Source organism: Lathyrus oleraceus, chromosome 3 (genome assembly GCF_024323335.1).
Source record: "Lathyrus oleraceus cultivar Zhongwan6 chromosome 3, CAAS_Psat_ZW6_1.0, whole genome shotgun sequence".
In the NCBI taxonomy this organism is placed as follows: Eukaryota; Viridiplantae; Streptophyta; class Magnoliopsida; order Fabales; family Fabaceae; genus Lathyrus; species Lathyrus oleraceus.
This window is the reverse complement of record NC_066581.1, coordinates 405,003,504-405,026,994: the sequence shown is the minus strand read 5'-3', so window position 1 is coordinate 405,026,994 and position 23,491 is coordinate 405,003,504.

Below are 23,491 nucleotides of genomic sequence, written 5' to 3'. Positions count from 1 at the left end.
GTAATTGATGCAACCCTTAGTCCCCACAAGTGGCACATTCCGGAATTCTCCACAACTCATGATAACATCACGCACATCCATCCGGTACGACTGCCATCTGATATCATATGAAGTAAGAGACATAACCCTCTGAGTCCACCTATGCATACTCTGAGCATCCACAAAAGGTCCACTGACTGGCAAGAGAGACAAGAACCATCTGAGCAATAGAGGAAGACAACATCTGATAGCTCCACCCTTACCATGCCTACTGTGAATAGCATAATAAGTGTCAGCTAACAGAGTAGGAACCGGGTTTCCTCCAAGAAAAATGATCACTGCAGCATAGTCCACAAAGTTGGGCATACTCGGGAACAAGACGATCCCATAGATCATAACAGCTAGTTGGGCATGAAAAGCTTCCCAATTCCCCTTCTTTGCTTCTCCTCTAGCAACTCTCAACAGAAACTTCAAAGGCAAACCCACAACGTCCCCACTGGACTTCCAACTATCACTGACTTCCTTGATACCCAAATGGAGAGCTCTAGCAACAACTCTGAAATCAACTTCCTTAGGCACGTCCACGAAAGGCACCTCACGCAAGATAGGAACATTCAACAGAATGGAGTACTCCTCGAGAGTAGGCGCCAACTGATAATCCTGAAAAGTGAAGCAACGAAGCTCTGGGTCGTAGAACTGAAGAAGAGTCTGCAACAGCACTGGATCAACTACCATCTTCAACAGTGTCAGAATATCCCCATACTGATCGACAAACCCCTTCCGATTACCACTGGTCACAAAGTGGCTCAACTCTATCAGAGACGTCAAAGGCTCACGGTGAAAGTTGTAGGAACAAGTCTTCTGCTTCGGCTCTGGGACTGTTGCCATCTCTATCAGTGAACAGACTCTGGAATGTACCTGAGAAATGATATGCATGCAGAGATTAGCTTTTTTCTCTTTTTTTTTTTCAATTCTTCTTTTTTATTGCGTTTCTTTTGAAAATAAACATGTTATGATGCAAATGATGCAGACAAGACTGGCAGGCTGTGCATCTCAGAACACAGGATCGAAGCTTCGGCTCGAACTCGGAACCACAATTCATCTGAAACCCAAAGTCATCTGATAAACTGTCATCTGAACCCAATCTGAGGAACCAAGTCACCAACAGGACCACAAGTCACCAACAAGTCACCGACAAGTCACCAACTGTACCTATAATAATGATCATTCCCTCCCCACTCACGGGTGTCATCTAGGCCAGGGTAAGGTCGAAAGAAACGCAGCATAAATAACCTTTCGCAGAATATCATCATATACACACCCGAAGTATGTAACGATAATATCCCACCAGGGTCTGAACTGCTCGTGATATCAATGTTCCGCTAAGTGGCGCATACCACCCGCTTCCCATGAATCACTCTATTCCTAGGTTTCCTAGATTTCACTCATAGCCTGGGTATTGGGCCTTTTACCTCGAGTAACTCCCACCCCAAACAGAGAAACACAGCACAGCCAGCACAGATGAATATGAATGAATGCAAACATTAATGCACACATAAATGCAAACAATAAATAAATGAATGCAATAAATAACAGCAAACAGCAACCAAAACCCTAACCTAGAGAGCGCTAGGAGAGACTCGCTTAGGGAAGATGGACCAGCAAGAGGTCAACTTCATTATAAATCCCCAGCAGAGTCGCCAGCTGTCGCATTACGCGAAAAACCGGCGGGAAAACGAAACAACAGAGCCGCCACCGTGCGTTATTTATCCCAACAGAGGGAAAGGAAACGCTCGAAGTAAACCTGGAAAAGACATGGTCTCGCGACCAGAGAAAGATGGGATCGGGAGTCAGTTATGCGAAGGGAAGGTATTAGCACCCCTACGCATCCGTCGTACTCGACGGGATCCACGCACAAAAGGAAGGAATATGGTTGCTAAAACACTGCTCAAAACATCAAACACCGACTGAAAGAGACACAGGAAAACAAACAAAACAGGACTCGGCAGGATATCGCATCCTGGGCCTACGTAGTCTATCGGGCATAGACATCAGAGTCGACGTAGTTCGGACTAGGGGGAACGTGCTCGCTAGGATGTCGCATCCTATGCATACGTATCTTCTTGGATTAAAGAAGAATCAGACCACTTGTAGCTCGGCTAACGCACGCCAAACAAAACAACACAGGAAATCGACTGCCAATCGTTGGGCTTACGTCAAACTCCTACACAAAATAGGCAAACATGGAAACCGAATGCCAATCGCTGGACTTACATCAGACTCCGAACCAAACACACCCACACTGGAAACCAAATGCCAATTGCTGGACTTACATCGGACTCCAAGCGCACAACAAAAGGATACGGAATGCCAATCGCTGGGCTTACATCCATCTCCTAACACACACAAGACAAAACAAAAAGGGCGCCCGGAGAGATCAGCTCATCTCCTGCCTACGTACCTCATCTGGTATGAGGATCAGGGCGACGTAGTTCCCCTACGCAGGGACACAGGACTAGCCTAACCAGATAACAAAGGGAGACACAACTAGGGAGACTACGACTCGAGCCTAGATGTTATCATGCAAATCATCCCTAAGTTAAGGTTGCTATCTAACTTGCACAGGGAGCAAGCTATCCTAAACAGCACAAACAGTCATACAAAAGCACAAAGCAAGCACACACACTATATACAAACAGAGGGGCTCAAACAAGGCTAGGCTTTAGTCAAGGGGTCATGTCAACCTCGACAAACAAGCCACTGTATCAGGGTGATGTTAGCTCTTAACCCTAACATTGAGAGTTAGGGTGAAGCAGATGAAATAGGAAGTGAGGGGTGTGCCTCACAGCTCTTATCCCTGGCCTGGGAGAGCTTTAGACAGATGAAAGTGTGGGTTCAGAAAGTTGGAACCCTTATACACATATGACTGACTCAACTGTACAACTATACAAGGATCTTGGGTTAATATCCACAATGCATCAACACCAGTTGTGTGAGCAAAGGGATGACTCAACTGAATAGCAGGAGATGGATTGCACATCTCTTGTGTCTTCCAATTGCCTTATCAAAGGTCTTTTCCTACTTGGGGACAAAAATAAACAAGCACAAGCATTGCCTCTTAAGGAGGACTTCAGACAGGTGCCTGGCCAAATAACAGGCCAGGTCTTCCAGACTACATGGAGTTAGAGACATTATACCTCAATGCTCAAGCTATCAAGCAAAGCAAAAGCAAGTTCACAAAGGAACTATAGCAACTAAGGTACCTGAAAGCAATCCAACATAATCAGTACACAACTCAAGCAAAAATCAAACAGACAATGGTCAACAGTTAACTGTACACAGTCAAACAACAATCAAGCAAAACAATGCACAAAGGTGCAAGCCACAAGGCCTAAGTACAAGTCTCAAAGCCTACAAAACAAACTCAAGGTTAGTCATAAACAAGCAATGGACCAACTCCAATTGAGTGCACATCATCAAGTATAAGCAATTGTACTCTTTGACCTGAAACAAAGCTCAAACATTAAGCACTAACCACTAGGACAAGGCCTAGGGTCAAAATGGGAGCAATAAACCAAAACAGAACATGAAAAATTATCAAGAATCAAGTTCAATCAAATAAGAAACAAATCCAATTGGTCTCATATCCATACCATCAACCAATTTCATTTCATAAAGCATTTAATACAAAGCATGCAACTTGAAGCTCATAGAAGCAAACAGAATGATTCAATCCACATCAACTCAAAAACAATTCATTAAATCCCAAGAAAAATCATGTCTAAACAGTATCCATCAATTCATTATCATACCAAAATTCAAGTCATTTGGATAAGTGGAAGCATGTCAAATAAATTCCCTAAGTCAAAGCATGCTCAAACAAGCTCAAACAAGGCACAAAACCATACATCAACTTCAAGCAAGCATAAAACAGAATTCAAACATGATATGGACATCAAACCAAAACCACGGCAAACTTCAAGGTGTCTAGAATACATGTGCAAAATTTCAGGTCCATCCAATAAACATCAAGAATTTCACAAATCATAGAAGTTCATGACTCTCAAAAAGTCCACAAATGGTCAAACAGAAGAGAAATTCTCAAACAAATTGGAAATGCACTCAAAAATTCTACAACAATTCACACTCAAACTTAACATCCAGAAGTATCATCATGCAAAAATTCAGATCAATTGAAGTACATATGGCATGGCAAATAAAATCAGCAAATTGGATAAGAAATGGTGTGACACACATTGTCACACCTCCAATGATCAGCTCATATCTCAATAACCAAGCATGCTAAAAATACAAACTCAAAGCCAAAAGATCAAGCAAAGTGTCTAGATTAAGCATGTAAATTTTCAGAAGCATTGGATTAAGCATCATTATTTCACAATGAAAATGGCAAGCAAGGTGCAATAAAACAAATGTATGAACATTCCCTAGCCAAAACAAAAATTCACACGTGCACAAATTCTGGAAAAATCCTTAAAAAATAGTAGAGATCTTGATGAACACAATGGAAAAAATCTCATCTTATTTGGACAAATATTTTTGGAGTTATGAATTTTTGAATGGAAAAAAAAATAAAAATAACACATAGAAATGTACATGAACATGGAAGCATATAATGAGAAAATGCCAAAGCCAAAATGTGAAATCACCATCTCCAAGGATCGAACCATGTTGCTTTTTAAATGTGGCGCCCTCACAATGAAACGCCGCGTTTCATTAAAGGTGAGGTGGCAAGGAGAAACGCTCATGACCAATGAAAATGCCATGTTGTACTACATGCAGCCAATACATGCGCATAAACAAGAAATTACATGCAGCAAGGGCAAATGAAGATCAAACACGAATTATGGAATGAAAACCTAATTTGTTCATCGCGTTCATCATCCAAATTCCAGGCCAAGAACAAATGTCACCAAAATCAACAAACAATACACCAATAGCTTCGTCTTAGCATGCACATCAACAATCTAAGATCCATTTGCCCTAACTCTCATTATCATGATTGGATCGAACCAAATAACTTTCACACATCACAATTATAATCAACATAACTTTCTTAATACTCGATGAAATTTAAAACTACAAGGCTCAGCATGCTCATGGATCAAAGATCTACAAAACACATAGCATAATTTTAACAATTGCAAGATTCGAATTCCAACCTTCAAAGATTGCAGAACTAGATCTTGGAGTTTTCAGGCCTTGCAAGGTGGAAACAGAGGCTCTCCAATGTTCAGGTAGCTGAATGGATGAAGGAATGTTGTTCAATCTTGCTCGATCTTGCTCAAATCAACAGCTGCCATGGATGAAGCTTGATTTAACAGTCCAAGATTCTGCTCGAAAGTGGAGAATTCTTGCTTCAATTCAACTCCAAGATGCTTGTGGATGATGGAACAAACAAAGATCAAGCAAGGTTTTGTGAAGAAATTTGCAGAAAAGTGGAGAGAAAGTTTGAGAGCAAAAATGGAAATCGATCTAGATCTGGAAAATTATGAGCTGTTAATCCAAATTCTGTTAGCATTATCAATATATATGATGGATTAATGAAGATGCTAATCACAATTAGCCAAATGCATTGGTAATTAGTGAAATGAGTGTTTATGCTAAATTGGTCAAGCCACCTTGCATGCATGAAACCTGTTGCTACAGTGCACGAAATTTGAGCTAAACACACTCCAAATGTTGTTTAAGACCAAGTGCAAGTGATTGGAAGTGTGGAAAATGCATATTTTTGAATTGGACTTTTTCCCTCCAAATTTCAAATTCAATTCAAGTGGAAAATCCAATTTTTTTGTGATGAGATTTGATGAATGGTAATGCAAGATTTGGATAGAGCATGTTAAAACAAGATTGTAGCAAAAAACCCCACTCCATTTGGCCTTGTGGTGTGAAAGTTATCCAAGTTTGAAGTTCAAAATCCATTGACAATGATTTGATCATAATTTCTCAACCACACATGAGAAATTCATGTTCTTGGACCTTTTGGAAAGGTGAGAGCAAGATCTTCAACTTTCATGTTGGACAAAATTTCATTTGAAGCTTCCTTGATGATGTAAATTTGAGGAGAAGACCTTTCCATTTTTGGCAATTTGAAATTACAGGTCACTTACTATTTTTGGAAACTTTTCATCTGACCTCAAATTCTTCAATGTTGATCTTTGAAATGTCAAATTAGACTTTTATGGACATGAATGAGGCCTCTCTAACCATCTCCCACCTTCAAATCCATGATTGCATGCACAGTTGACTTTGGTTGACTTTCTAGGGTTTCAGGTGAAATTCATCTTGACTGTTGAGCTTTGATCATCCAATCCTTGGCCAAACCACTTCAAAATGATCCCTAGGTCACATGAACACAATGAACCAACCCCAGGGCTTTGCTTCACTAGGAAATGCACTTGCTTGCTTGATTAACTGGAGCTCCTGACCAGTCTTGACTGATGACTTGCACTAGGCAAATGGACAATGCAATGTTATGCAGTGGACAATGTAATGTTAATGACCTAAACATGAAAATGAATGTACAAAAAAGGGAGGTGCAAATTTGAGGTGCTACATCTATGCTTTGTATTTTGTTGGAACAAGTTGACGTTATTCTTGGAATGAATTAGTTGGAGTTATACAAAGTGTTTAATAATTATTTTGATAAGTTGGGGCAGTGTGTCGCTGATTGCAAGAGCTCAGGTGATGGTAAACTTGTGTTGTTCCTAACACTGAAGATATTGTGGATTCGAGATTCCTGTATGTCGGTCAAGTTGGAAAATCTTTAGGGAAAATGATCAGGTATTGTTAATGTTATTTATCTGAGAGTAGAGAGCAATGTGATGACTAGTGTTATGCCAGTGGTGTGTGATTCCTGATGTTTTCCTGAAGATATTTGCGACTTACCTTCGGAGTGTGAATTTGAATTCGATGGAGGTGAAGAGTTGACATTTGTATCAGCTAAGAAAGTGAGAGGGTCCGTGAAGGATATCAAACAAGTGTTTGTGATGTTAGCTTCGTCGGAAGCTAGAGGAAAGGGAGTAGTCGTGATCTTCCTGAAGTGTGTGAATTTCTTAAAGTGTTTCCTGAAAACATCAGTAATTTGCCTCCAGAGCGCGAAGTAGATTTTTCTATAGACTTAGTACCTGGTACTAGTATGGTGTCGACGACTCCTTATAGGGTGTCTGTTTCAGAGTTTGGGAATTGAAGAAGCAACTAGAAGATTTGCTTGAGGAGAAGTTTGTTCAACCAAGTGTTTCTGTGTGGGGTGTGTCGGTGTTGTTAGTGAAGAAGAGGGACGGTAGTATGAGGCTATGAGTGATCTGAGAATTGTATTGTAGGCATTAAAAGAAACCATTAGTATGTAAAGTTTTTCCAAGTGCGAGTTATGGTTAAAGGAAGTGAGCTTCCTTGGTCATGTGATTCTAATTGTGGTATAGTTATGGATCCATCAAAGATAGGTGTCGAGTTACAATGGGAGACTCTGAATTCTACCACTGAGATTAGAAATTTTTATTGGATTGACTAGTTACTACAGGAAGTTCATTAAAGGTTTTTCAAATTTAGCATTGTCGTTAACTTAGTGGACTCGAAAGGGTCAAGCCTATGTTTGGGATGTGCATTGTGAAAAGATTTTCCAAGAACTCAAGAAGAAGTTTATCTTTGTTCGAGTTTTGATTTCAACGAATCCAAGCGAGTTCTTTGTTGTATATTGTGATGCTTCAAAGATGGGTCTGAGAGGTGTGTTAATGCAGAATGGTCAGGTTGTGGCTTATGCTTAGACACAATTGAGATTTCGTGAAAGGAATTACCCTACACATGATCTTGAGTTGACAACAGTGGTATTCATGTTGAAGATTTGGAGGTACTACCTATTTGGCTCCAAATTCGAAGTGTTCAATGGTCAAAAGTGTTTGAAATATTTATTTGATGAGAAGAGTCGAATATGAGGCAGGGGAGATGGCTTGAACTTCTGAAGGATTATGATTTTTATTTGAGTTACCATCCGGGTAAAGCTAATGTTGTAGCCGATACAATGAGTAAGAAGTCTTTACACAGGTCGATGCTTATGGCTCGAGAGTTAGAACTGATTTAGCAATTCAAAGATATGAGTTAGTGGGTGGAGAAAATCCTACTAATGTGAAGTTGGGTATGTTAAAGTTGATGAGTGGTATCCTTGAAGAGATTGGAGAAGGTCAAAGATCTTATTTGAGTTTGATAGATCGTCTCACATTAATCAACCAAGGTATCAGATGTGATTTCCAAGTTGATGAAAATGGTGTGATGATGTTCAGAGATAGAGTTTGTGTTTCTGATGTACCCGAACTTAAGAGGAGTATTCTTGAGGGGGTCACAAAACTGGATTGAGTATTTATCCTGGTGCTACGAATATGTATCAAGATTTGAAGAAGATGTTTTGGTGGCCATGAATGAAGAAATATGTTGCTGAATTTGTGTATGCTTGTTTGACCTGCCAGAAGTCAAAGATCGAACATCAGAAACCGTTGGGTATGATGCAACCATTGAATATTATAGAGTGGAAATGGGATAATATTTCCATGGATTTTGTAACATATTTACTGAAGACTTCAAAAGGATGCGATTCAATTTGGGTGATTATGGATAGATTGACCAAATCGGCTCATTTTGTACCGATGAGGATCAATTATCCTTTGCAGAAGCTGGATGAATTGTATATTAATGAGATTGTAAAGTTGCATGGTAATACTTCAAGTATTGTGTGAGATAGAGATCCGAGATTTACATCGAGGTTCTGGGAGAGTCTGCAGGCTACTTTGGGTACTAAGCTGAAGTTGAGTTTTTTTTATCATCTGCAGACGGACGGTCAAATAGAGAGGACTATCCAATCTTTGGAGGACTTGTTGAGGGCTTGTGTTCTAGAATAAGAAGGTACTTAGGATAACTACTTGTCGTTGATTGAGTTTACGTACAACAATAGTTTCCATTCAAGTATCGGAATGGACCATATGAGGCGGTGTACGGTAGGAGGTGTAGAACTTATTTGTGTTGGTATGAGTCAGGCGAGAGTGTTGTGCTCGGACCTGAGATTGTTCACCAGACGACTGAAAAGATCAAGATGATCCAAGAAATTATAAAAGCGTCTCAGAGTCTTCAAAAAAGTTACCATGACAAGAGGAGGAAAGCATTTGAAATCCAGAAGGGAGATCACGTTTTTTTGAGAGTTACATCGGTAACTAGTGTTGGTCGAGCTTTGAATTCTCAAAACCTCACGTCGCGTTTTGTTGGTATGTACCAGATTTTACAGATGATATGAGAGGTGGTCTATCAGATTACTTTGCCACCACCGCTTTCTAATCTTCATGATGTGTTTCATGTGTCTCAGTTGAGGAGATACATTTCGGATCCATCACATGTGATTCATGTGGATGATGTACAGGTGAGAGATAACCTGACTGTTGAGGTATCATCCGTGCGGATAGATGATCAAGAAGTGAAACAGATGTATGGTAAAGATATTTCCTTAGTGAAGGTAGTTTGGAGTGGACCATCTGGTGGGAGCATGACTTGGGAGCGTGTGAGAAACAGATGAGGGAGTCGTATCTGACTCTGTTTTCTTCAGGTAATCTTTTAGGGCAAAAATTTCTTAAGTGAGGGAGAGTTGTAACACCCTATTTTTTTATTAAATATTTTATTATATTTTCATTATTTGAATTATACATTTTGATAGTTTATTTTAAGGCTGGGTGTTGGCGGGGTATATATCATTGAGTTAGGGGTATAGATAGATGATAGAAGTAAGTCGAATAATTTAGAATTGTTTTGATAATTAAAAATAATGTTTTATTTATTTTTATTATATTAATTAGTGAAGATAAAGTAATTGGGTAAAAAATGAGAAATTGAGAAAGTTAGTGGGAGGAAGGAATGTGAGATGATTAAGTTTGGGCCCAGTTGGTGATTTGGAAAAGTTTACCCTAAAAATAAAAAGTTAAGAGGAACCTAGGTTTATGGAGATTTTCACAGTACGTGACATTTGAGAAAAAGGAGCAAAGAGGCAAAAGGCAAAGTGATCAAGAGAAGAGAGTGAAGGTTTCAATTCAGAATTTTTGCAAGGAATTCAGGTAAGGGTGGGAGTCTGTTCCAATACTAAATGATATGGTAGCAGAGTAGAATGGAGGAACCCTTAACCTCTTTAGGTTTGGGTGTTTTGATTCATAATTTTGAATTGGGATGCTATGATGGTGGATATATGATAAATTTTGTGTGCCTTATATGCATGTATTTTTTTCTGTTTTAATGGTTAAATCCATATTCACCATTGTTACAGTTTCAAAGGTTTTATGCATAATCTTAAAACAATGATTAGATGATTTAATTGTGTTAAAACCGTAAATTAACTTACGATAATTAGAGTATTGCATGAGTTGTAAATTTCTGAGCATTTGGCTTTTTCTGGAATCGAAATCGGAGGTCCAAAAGGCTTCCGATGATGAAAAACGCAAAAAAAAATTGCATTTTGTCTGTCACGACCGCGCTCAGCGCGGGAGCCTTTGTTCGTATTTTTCGGTCGAAATTGTTTTCGTCATAACTTTTGATCCGTAAGTCTAAATTGAGTGTTGTTTGAAGAGTTTGATATCTAAAATAGAGGGATATAACTTTGTTTTGGGGATAAAATAATTTTTGTGATTATTTCATGCACGTTTTTGGGGTTGGAGAAGATGGAAATTGTGCTGGAAAATTTAGAAGAATAACAACTTTTTAGTAACGCCTTCGTGCACGGTTTTGATCATAACTTTCAACTCGTGAATCATTTTGGGTTGGGGTTTGAAGAATTAGAAAGTTGACTCTCAGAGATATAACATGATGGTGATAAGTGAATTGTTTGAGTATTATTCTTATGCCTACTATGTTAGTGAAGTTTTGTTCATACGTTCGTTTAATGAGTTGTTGACATATCCCGACGATTTTTGTCATAATTTTTATTTTGTAAGTCTGATTTTTATGTCGTTTGAAGCATTAGAAAAATAAAGCTCAGACCTATAACATGGTAGTGATTGTTGAGATTTTTTAATAATATTCACATGCCTACTATGTTAATGAATGTATTGGTTTATACGTTTGGTTGATGAATCGTTGCATTGTTGTAATATCATGGTGTGATAATTATGTTGTTATGTCGATGATGTTAAGATGTTGATGAGTTGCTGCTATTTGTTGATATTATTCAGGTGGTAACTTGAATTGGTTGTTTCATGGTGAATGATGTGATGCATAAATGATGAGATGTGTGTGGGGATCCTTAAGGTGAACCTTGTTGTGTTAATGCATGTTATTTGAGAGTCATGCGTCTTGGTGTACAGGCTTCGGTCCAATTTTGGTAAGCCTGGATTTTATGGTGATGGATCGTATGCGAGTAGCTAATTTTTATTATGGGGGATTAGTGAAGCATTACCTATGTCGATGGTAACGAGTTTTTGTGAGCCTCGATACCATTATGATGGATCGGGTGCGAGTAGCTAATTCCTATTATGAGGGATTAGTGAAGCGTTACCTATGGTGATGGTAGAGATTTTGGTGTGCTCTGGTTCCAAGAGGGAATCGATCTTATGGTGGGGATCATGGAGTGAGATGAACCTGAGTGTTCATATTTGGTACCACATGCATGTCGAGTCGGTGTTTAGTACATTGCATAAGTGTTGCATTTGTATTGGTTGTTGTTGATTTGTTGTTAGATGAGATGTTGTTGCATATGATGTTAATGATAATTGAGATGTAGTTTTGTATGATGTTGATAATAATTGAGTTCTTGTTGTGTATGATGTTGATTATGATTTTGATGTGATAATTTGTTGTGCATGATTGTGTACATGTTGTACTCTATTCATCATTCTATATTGTTTATTATTGAAATGAATTCTCACCCCTTCTGTTTGAATGTTACCTTTATATGGGCATCACACAAATACTCAAGAGTAGTATTGCTGAAGTAAGTGGAAGGTAGCTCTTGGATTACTTCTTTATTTTGTCGCTTTTACTAGGGTTAAACGCTTATTTTATTCCTTATGTATGATTATGTTGAAGTCATAAGACTAATTTTATTATTGAGAATTCTTAAGATGTTGAGTTGATTTATTACAACTCTCTTATTTTTTTATTACAATTGAAGTTGAGACTAGATGTTATTACTTGCTTTATCTTCCATAATTGTGATGATAATTTCACTGCGATAATACTTTAAAATGGAAGTGAGCGTACGGTGACAAATTATGAATGTCTTATTATGTGAATATATAATACTATTTCGATGAGATGGATGTCGTATAAATATCCCTGGTATGCTTCAAATAAATTGGATGTCGTGTAAACATCCTTATTACAAATGTGTGTGTTGAAATTTACTGTTGAAACCCGTGTTACGGAGCAGGTCATATATGTTATGAATGTGTGACACCCTACATGGTTTTATTTTATATTTAATTCATGTGATAAATTATGTGTGGGGTTTAGGGTGTTAGATAAATCACATGCTAATTTGGCTTGGAAATTAGATTACTGGATTTCAAATTTTGGGCAATGGTAATTTCTTCAGTTACAAGTGACCATGTTCAACCCAATGGGGCATCCTACTCAGGAGGCTTTTTGATTCCATTATTTTTGTCATGTGTTAATATCATGGCAAATATTACAATGTGCCAAGAAATTTTGCATTTGGAGGCTTGAGCACAAATTTATGTCATCTTGAAATTAGCATGAAAAACTGATCATATAACTTAGAAAAATTTGAGTGCTTCATGGTTGAAAATGACTTGTAATGTCTCAATGAATTCCATGGTCTTCCAAGCACATTTTGACCTTGATCCTTGAACAAAACTTGTAGATGGCAACACAAATGACATTGTGCAAAACTAATCAGCCTCAAATATTGAAAATTGAAGAAGTTGTGATCTTTGAAAGTTGAGGAAAAAATTACTTGAAAATAGGTCAAATTTGATTAAGTCCACAAATGACCTATAATGTCTCCAAAATTTTGATGATCCTCCAAGCATAAGTGGCTCTTATCATGTAAATAGAAGTTATAAAGGATATTGAGAAGAGTCATATGCAAAAAGAGGCATTCAAAAATGTTGGGAATTGAAGAAGTTGTGATCTTTGGAACCTTGACTTCAAAATGTTGACTTTTTGGTCAAACAACTTAGAACAAGCTTGTGTACTTGGACTTTCTTTGCATTTCAAAACACATGGGTGATAATATGAACTCAAAATAATGTGTCCTTGATTTCCTCTTGATTAAATTACTCAAATCTTGAAGTTGCTTGTTGAATAAGACATGGAAATAAACACATGAACCTAAGACTTTCCTTGAGAAGTAAGCAACACAAATTTGAGATGCTCTTGATTGAAAAGCCCTACCTTGCATAATAAAATTAAGGAAATAGAACATATTTTTCCTATTTTGATTAGTGGTTAGATAAGAAATTAATCATACAAAGGTAAAACAAACCAACAAAGAGGTGTTTGGTGATCCCTGCAAGAAGCAAACCCAAAGATGGATAGGGGGAAGGATCAAGATGTGACTTTATTTGTGTGAAAGGATGCAGATGATATCTGAGATCTAGGGTTAAAAATTAGGGTATGACAATATATAATCATAAATGAATGTCGATCAAAATTGTCAGAACAAATCCTCTATTATCCACCAGTTAAGGGACCTAGAAAGGTCTCTAAAATCCATCATATACTAATTTTTTCCTCACCATCATGACACTTCATCTTCTAATTACTCACTTCCTTCCTTATTAAGTCTCATTTATTTTAACTTTTTACATATACCAAAAAAGCTAATCATTATTGTTACTTTTTAAATAACAATTCTCTTTTTACCTATAATGCTCTTAATTATTTATTATATTCATTTTACTTTTTCTCTCTATGTAATAATTACTTAGGGGTAATTTTGACAAAAGTACATTTAATACTACCTTAAATTTTGCAAATGAAAATTAGAAAGAAACAAAAATTTAACAAGAAAGTGACACTAAAAAGGAATGGAGGGAGTGCTACCTTAAAAGAAACATTATTCCATAACGATCTTACTCTCGACAACATCAAAAACATGATGATGACTGGATCCAAAACTGGAGATTCTCGAGTAGATGTCCTTTCACAATCCAAATATTTATTTTGTTGATCTCGAGATTGCTTTAAAAAATAAAGAGAGAGTGCTCCTATAAAGATAAAAAAATATCAGCTCAATCTCCAGTTTGTGGTATATATGTACTTGAAGTTGGGTGAGGGTTATCTTTTGAAGACAAAACAAATAATAGGGAGTTGCGTGTTGCTTACGGTAATTTAATCTTACTAATACTTTCATAATTATTTTGTTACACTTGTTATTAATATTTTACCTAACCATATTTCAGGGATGGTCATCTCCCACTTTCCTTGCATAACTTGGTGGGAAGTTATGCCTACCTACACTGAGAATTGGCCACGTGTTGTCACCTTTGCGTCGTACAGAAGAAATAATACGATTGAGCCATTTTGGGTGTATCTTGATCGTACTCTAGCATATGACATTGCCTTTTGCCCATACAAGAGTCACGACGAAAAACGTAAATTGGATGTCATTTCCTTATACTCTAAATGGATGGATTGTGGATCAGCTCTGATGTATCCTTATCTGCCCGGTGAGTGTGCGCCAGTTTTGGTTTTTGTAGATTATTCTAAGACCCCCCCCCCCTCAAAGTCTGCTCCTCACACCATATTCTACAAAGATCTTAATGCGGTACTTTAGGGTTTCGATAGTCACTTGGTACCAGAGGAGTATCACATGGTGCTAGCTCCTGTACACTAGGCTTATCCAAACAACTACATGATATGATTCTATAGAGTGTCACGCCCTATCATGACACCAGAATCTTATAGAAAACCACCCATGTCATCTAATTAGGAGGTACTTTAGGCTAGGGATGACCACATCGAGGATGTGTCAGCAGTCTGTCAGTGTATTATGGAGATGTGGTGATCAGACATAAAGGTAGGACATTTTGAGGAAGACAATTCTTAGTTGGACCTCGTAGAAGGCATGACTGTCGAGGCACATAATGTCTTGCAGCACAGACAGAGGGATAGCCATACACAATAGGTTTTGTTTGATTGTATTATTTTGTATTTTTGGAACAACTTATATATGGTCGGTATATTTTGATCATTGTATGACTTTTTTTCATAATTATGTACTATGTTTAAATCAATTAATGTAAGTATTTTCCTTCTAACTCATGGCTTAAAATGAACTAAATATGCTGTCATAAAATTACCTAAAATATATTGGCATAAAAAAATATCAAATTAAGTGAATAAAAACACCACGATTGAGTATAGAGGGCATTTTGGAGATGCATCTCCGAATACATCCAAATAACATATGAAGATGCATCTCTAAACCATGTTTTTTTTTTCAAAATGGGGTGGATATCAAACAGACAAAGAGGTACGTTGAGGTGATTCAAAGGGTTGTGGTATGAACCAAATTTGGATGTTAGGATCTTCAATGGTATGGTTGAGATTCAAGGTGAATGGGAACTTATACAAGCCACTGAGGGTCAAGAACTAGGGTTGAGGTCCTTAGATAACTAGATGAATCTTCACATGTCTTCAATAGGGAATCACCATCCAATTAGGGCTTTGAAGAGTGATTGAGATAACTTGAGTGATCCTCCAAGCTTTGGGATGCTTGAGGAGGGATATTAGGATTGAGGTGGCTTGGGCACACCTTAACATGATCAGAGGTCTTGAGGCTTCATGGATGAACCTCATGCCTTGAGTTTATACATGTGGATCATTGTGGGTGTAAATGCACATGAGATGATATGCATGGGATATATGTTCAAGAGTTAAAGCTATATAGGATAATATGGAGGTAGGGTAAATTTGAGGGTATGACAACTTCCCCTATTTAATCTTCTCGGACCTAAATGTATGGATAACAACGGATTCCTATGCGTTATTGGTAGAAGAGAATTAAATACTAAAAAGAGTAACCAAAAGTTTTCCCTGTTGAGGATGATAGTGATAGGAGTTGATTTGTTGGGGATTATATGTAGGAAAGTATTTATGGGATGGCAAATGATTAGGTTATGAACGTATCTGCTGTGGAGATGAATATGGTATTTTGCGCTTTGTTGATAAGTATGTATGATATGTGTCATACCCAAAACTTTGACCATTATTTATTTCTTGTTATTGACTTAGAATCTAGGTCATTGACATGCTTAGGGCTCTTTATAAGGCATCTGGTCAACCTCAATGGCCTAAAAAGTCAAAAGGAGACCATTTTGAATTTTCAGTCCCCCTTAAGGATTTGTTTTAATTCAAAGATGTTGCTTATAACGTAATAATTTGGGGAGTTATGCTAGAGGAATATTACCATTAATAACTAGGACATTTTGTCTTATTAAAACACATTAGTAAAAGATAATAATAAGTATTAGGGGGATTATTTGTTTTAATAGCAGATATATAATATATTATAATAGTGTTATTAGTTAAAAGGGATAGATTAATATTAGTATTATTTTTGCATATTAATATTAAGTTATATTATTAATAGATTAATATTGAGATTAATTAGGGTTAAATTAATTCATTCTTGAAAATAAGTCCCAAAGAGGACAAGTCGATAAAACCCTCTTTATTAAGAAAACCGAACATGACATATTATTAGTTTAGATTTATGTTGATGATATCATATTGGGTTATAATACCAACTTCATATGCATGGAATTTTCTGAAATGATGCAAAAAGAGTTCAAACTAAGGAAGGAATGTTTATCCATCAAGTCAAATACTGCAAAGAAATATTAAAGGGGTTCAACATGAGAAGTCCAAAGTAATATCAAGCCCAATGTCAACATCATGCAACCTCAACAAGGACAAAAATGGAAAACCAGTTGAAAAAAGCAAATATCGAGGTATGATAAACTCTCTTCTCTATCTCATTACATCTTGTCCTGATACCATGTTTGTTGTATGTCTTTGTGCTTGCTTTAAATCATCCTTGAAAGAATCACATCTCAATGCATTCAAGTGCATCATGAGATATCTTACTTGCACATAATGAATGGGTTTGTGGTAAACTAAGGGAGCGGATTGTGACTTATTTGAGCACACAAATTTCAATTTTATTGGGTGCAAATTGGAGATGAAAAGTATTAGCGGTATGCGTCACTTAATTGGTAACTCACCTGTCTCCTGGAATAGAAAGAAAGAAACAAGTTCCGCGTTATCCACAGTAAAGGAAAAATATATTACAGCGGGTAGCTATTGCTCTCAGATTATCTGGATGAAATAACAACTCAGTGATTACAGTGTAAATCTTAGAGTTGTCTCGATAAGATGTGACAACACTAGCGCCATAAACCTCACTAAAAACCCAATTCTTCACTCTCGGGCCAAAATCATTGAGGTTAGGTGCCACTTTATTAAGGAAAACATTGAAAAATGGGAAAGCATACTTGAATTTATGACCTTATTTAATCAACTTGCAATAGTTTTACAAAACTTCTTCCTAAAGAAAGCTTCTTTTTAATAAGAATTGAACTAGGAGTTATAAATAAATCATGCATGGATTAGTATGCTTATGTGCCTCTTCTCCTTCTTCTTATTCCCTTTCTCTTCTTGATATTTTGTGATATATGTGATTTGATAGTTTTCTTCCTTTTTTATCATGACAATGGAGGAGAAATATACTCTTAGAGGGGGTATAGTATACTCTTTACTCATGTGAGGGGGAGTTTAACCACTCCAACCATACATATATCTATTTCTATTTTACCAACTCCTTGAGTGATGCATTGACATTATCAAAAAGGGAGAGAATGTGGATCTATGTGCTTGCAGGTATGAAACTGGTGATCATACTAAGAACCTTTCAAATGTTTTTATGACAAAAAAACTAATACTACCTACGTTCCTTTTTATAAGAAACAACTCACTTTTTAGGTTCATTGAATAATCAATGTATCTAGTCTATAAATTGACCAAATACATTGATTATTCAATTAACCTAAAAAATAAGTTGTCTCTTATATAAAGGAACGTAGGTAGTAATTGTTGAATTCGTTGGTAATATATTTCCAACTCTCTAATGACCGTGACCGAACTTGAACACATCTAAAGCCTCATCATGTAGGTGACTCAAGATTCCATTGAAGTTATTATATAATCGATTATGATAGTGTCTCAGTGATTACTAATGCTATATATCCAAACTTTCCAAAATGGACTCTAATAATCGAATTATTAGGTCATCTAATTAATTAGAATAAGGACCTAATCGATTGGATAATTGATCTTACCCATGTATTGTTTCATTTTTTAGCCAATTCTATTCCTATTTAAAGGAGGCACCTCTTCTCTTCATTCCATACCTGAATTATGAATTTCTCTATTTTTTTGAAATCTCTCTCTCTCTCTAAATATATATATATATATATATATATATATATATATATATATATATATATATATATATATATATATATATATATATATATATATATATATATATATATATACACACACACACAGACACACACAGACACACACACTTAGCTTGGAAAAGTTTTTATTGGTTACTGAGATTAACCTGGAAAATCTCTAATCGAATTTGTTAGTTCAGTTTGTGTAAAAGCTTTATTTTTCATTAGGGATAAGCAACTGTAAAATCGCTAGATCTTCTTGTATCGACGGTATGTGGGCATAATCTGTATAAACTCAAGTTTATTGTCAAAATCTTAAGAAGATCTCTTGGGGATAGAAGTAGGAAACCTGGATAAATCACTGGTGGCATCTCTATAAACCCTTTATCTCTTACTTCCTTCTATTTACATTAAATATTTTATTTTCCTTTGGTTGTTTTACTCCGATCTTAAAGAATACTAACATAATTCATGTTTTAAGTAACAAACCCTAAATTTAATCACAAATTTTAAAAACCACAATTCATCCCTTTCTTGTTCACCAAGCGAGCATGTACTTTAATCCAACGAGGATGATTTTGCTCCTTGTCATGTCTTTTCTTGTCGAGCCTCTTCTTTTCCTAACAAATCCTCTACTACTGGGAATATTGTTTTGGTGATTTTCTTTGACATTTTCACTTGTAATTATGAAGTGAGTAGTCATAACATTCACACAAATGTTTTATCTAATTTTTATGACAAATGAAGGGGGTTCATAAGATTTATGGTTATATAAATTAACAATTTCTTTTGAAAAATAAGTAATTTTGACACTTATTAGGGCCAACAAAAAATTGTTCATTCAGGATGTGACGATGTTGATTCTGAACCAACACTAAATGATTGTCGATCAAAATTGTCATAACAGATCCTCAACTATCCATCCAGCTAAGTGACCTAGAAAGGTCTCTAAATTCCATCATATACTAATTTTTTCCTCACCATCATGACACTTCATCTCCTAATCACTACCTTAGAAGAAACATAATGCCATAACAATCTTACTCTCGACAACATCAAAGACATGATGACGACTGATCCTTCAACTTGAAGTAGTAACCAAAAACCGGAGATCCTCAAGTGGATGTCCATTCACCATCCAAATATGTATTTTCTTGATCTCGAGATTACTTCAAAAAACAAAGAGAGAAGGTGTTGAATTGTAATTCCTTGTGTCGAAGAAGGTAGTGCTCTACATAAACAAGGATGTGTCAAAACATATAGTGTGCATCGAGTTGTATTAGATGTCGAAGTATCGAAATAGGTTGCTTGACATGGATTTCGACTTAGACCAAAATAGGTATTTTGATCCTTTGTAATTTTTGGGCTTTATCTTAGGGAGCAAGATAGATCAATTATAAATAGAGGGAGTAACCCATAATTTTATAACAATCTTGTAATCACTTGCAATTGCAAAATTAACGAGATTTTTCACAAGTTGTGGACAGAGAAAGACTATACAAAAAGCATCTTCTTCCCTAATTTCCGTCAAACTCTAATCTTCTTTCTTATTCAATTTTATTTTCTTGTTTTCATCATTATTGTACATTGATACAATCTTGCAACCAAGACTGGTTGATTCACTTGAGTGAAGGGTGAAGAACAAATGGGAATTTGATTGGTTGATTGAATCGTGTTCATCAATATTGACTCGGAATTACTTACAATTTTGGGTTTATTTCTAACATCTGGTATCTAGAGCACTGGGTGAGTGATTCGAGGGAAGCAAAACACGATGATGATGAATCATTCATACAGGCATTTTTCGAAGAGTCTCCTAATTTTGAAGAATCAGAATTATGAGAATTGGTATAAGCAGATAAAGGTTGTTTTTTTCTATCAAGATCTTTAGGATCTTGTGAAGGAGAGAGTGACACCACTTGTAACAAACGCGATGGATGAAGAAAAAGTTGGACACAAAGAATTGAAGAAGAAAGATTATAAAACTCTCTTTATAATCTAACAATGTGTTGATTCTGATAATTTTGAAAAAGTTAGTGATGTTGAATTAGTGAAAAAGGCATGGGAAATTCTTGAAAAATCATTTGGAGGGGGAGAGAATGTGAAAGATATGATGTTACAAACTCACAAAAGAATATATGAATTGCTTCAGATGGAAGACAATGAAAACATAACTTATTTTTTCACTAGGGTTATAAAACTGGTGAATCAAATCAAGGTATATGGAGAAGTGTTGACATCAAAATCAGTTGTTTCAAAGATCTTAAGGTCATTGGCCCTAAAGTTCGACCACGTGGTAATATACATAGAAGAATCGAAAGATTTGTCAGCATTGACAAAGGAAGAGCTTCAAGGGATGCTTGAATCTCATGAAAAAAAGAATGGCTAAAAGAGTTGCAGGCAAGTCGAAGAGTGATGTGGCTTTGCATGCGCAATGAGCAAGATAAAAGAAAGGTAAAGGGAAATGGATCGATAATAAAGGTAGAGGGGGCTACAAAGATTCGACTAGTTAAAATCAGCAAGAAGGAGGTTGGTTGAATCAGAGAAGATCCTCATACCAAAGTAACTAAAGATGGGATGTTGTAGGTAGAGGAATAGGTGGTGGTCGAACTAGACAAAAGTCACATTTAGTGTTTCATTTTTCAGAAGTATGGTCACTACTCTAGTGATTGTCCTAAAAAATAAAAGAATCATGATAATGATGTAAAGTTTGCAAAGCATGAAGAAGAAGAGACGTTGATGATGGTCACAATAAGATATGAAGAAAAATTCTAGGACCAATGGTACTTGGACTCAGGATGCTCATCACACATGACTGGTAGGAAAGATTGGTTTGTCAACATGAAACCCTCAATGAAGAACATGGTAAAATTTGCAAATGACAATACTCTTGAAGCTGAAGGTATTGGTGATGTTTTGATTATGAGGAAAGATGGAAAGAGGTCATTAATTTCAAATGTAATGTACATACCAAACATGAAAAGTAATTTACTCAGCATAGGGCAGTTGGTCAAAAAGAACTACAAAGTGTCGATCAAAGACAAGATAATGAGAGTTATCGACTTAGGTGGAAGGTTAATCTTTAATGCACCTATGTCACAGAATTGAACCTTCAGAATTGAACTTAATGTGATGGAGCACAAGTGCCTTGCAACTATAGCTAGCATGGATGAATGGATATGGCACTATAGACTTGGCCATCTCAATTTCAAAGACATCAGAGATTTGAATAGAAGGAATATGGTTTCAGGGTTACCAAAAATCGACATTCCAAATGAAGTGTGTGAAGAATGTGTGCAGGAAAAGCAACACAAGAATAACTTCAGCAAGGATGCATGAAGTAAGTCGAAGGCACTTCTTGAAAGCATATACTCTGATGTGTGTGCTCCTATTCAGGTAGATTCGATTGGAGGTAACCGATACTTTGTCACATTTATAAATGATTCCAGTCAAAAAATATGAACTTACTTGATCAAGAAGAAAAGTGAAGTGATTGAGGTATTTTTCAAGTTTAAATCTATGGTCGAAACACAAAGTGGTTGAAAGCTCAAGATTCTGAGGACTGGTGGTAGTGGAAAGTATGTGTCAAAAGACTTCGACAAGTTATGTGAGAGAAAATGGATTATGCATGAGGTGGTTACACCCTACACTCCACAACAGAATGGAACAAAAAAAAGGAAGAATATAACCATCATAAATATGGTGATAAGTATGTTGAAAGGCAAGCATCTACCCAAAGAATTATGGGGAGAAGCAATGTCGACAACTACATATATTTTGAGCAGATATCTGACAAAGAAGCTAGAAGGAATTACACCAGAAGAATGTTGATTTGGTGTCAAGCCTAGCTTAAGTCATGTGAAGGTATTTGGATCTATAGCACATAGACATCTGTCAGATCAGTTGAGAAGAAAAATTGATGACAAGTCGAGTCACATGATCCTAATAGGATATCATTTGACTGGAGGTTACAAGTTGTTCGATCCAGTGAACAAGCAAGTAGTGATCAGCAGTGACGTGAACATATATGAGCTTAAGGAATGGGATTGGACTGAAAATATCAAGAAGGAGGTCAATAATTGAAGTCGAAAGAGAAGTTCGACAAGAAGAAGTCAGAGGTCAAGCAAGCACAAGCAAGCCTCAAAGAACAAGACACGTGCATTTAAGGTTTCAAGAATATGTGATTACATCAGATGATGTGGTCGATGATGAAGGTGAGTTGGTACGATATGCTTTATATGCAGATGTTGAACCAGTCAATGCAACTGAGACATTGAAGGATTCAAAGTTGGTGAAAGCAATGAATGAGGAACTGAAGTCCATCAAAGACAACAACACCTGGTAACTTGTCGAATTGCCTCAAGACAAGAAGGAAATCAATGTGAAGTGGATTTACAAGGTGAAGTTGAATCCCAAATGTGAATTAACTCGACACAAGGAAAGACTTGTGATGAAAGGATTTCTTCAGAAGGAAGGAATCGACTTTGGTCATTGGTCTAGGATCGAAACAATCAGGTTGGTCATTGGTCTAGCAAACAAGAACAACTGGAACACATGTCAGATGGATGTGAAATGTGTATTCCTAAATGGTCCCTTAGATGAAGAAGTTTATGTTGCACAACCAGATGGGTTTGGGAAACATGGTGACACAGTATACAGGATGCATAAATCTCTGTATGGACTTAAGCAAGCTCTAAGAGCTTGGAATAAGAATATAGACAAGTAATTTGTGAAGTGCACAATTGAGAATGGAGTATATGTAAGAAGAAGCAATAGTGAATTGCTTATACTATGTCTCTATGTCGATAACCTTTTAATAAAAGGATGTTGCAAGAATGAGATTGAAGATTTCAAACATGACCTAAATGAGGAGTTTGAAATGTCAGACTTGGAAAATCTCTCATATTTCATTGGCATCGAATTCTACAAGAGTGGTAGAGATTTGATAATGCACCAACGAAGATATGCAGGCAAAATACTCAAGGTATTTGAGATCCAAGATTGCAACCCAACTTCGACTCCAGCTGAGCCCAGATTACAACTACCGA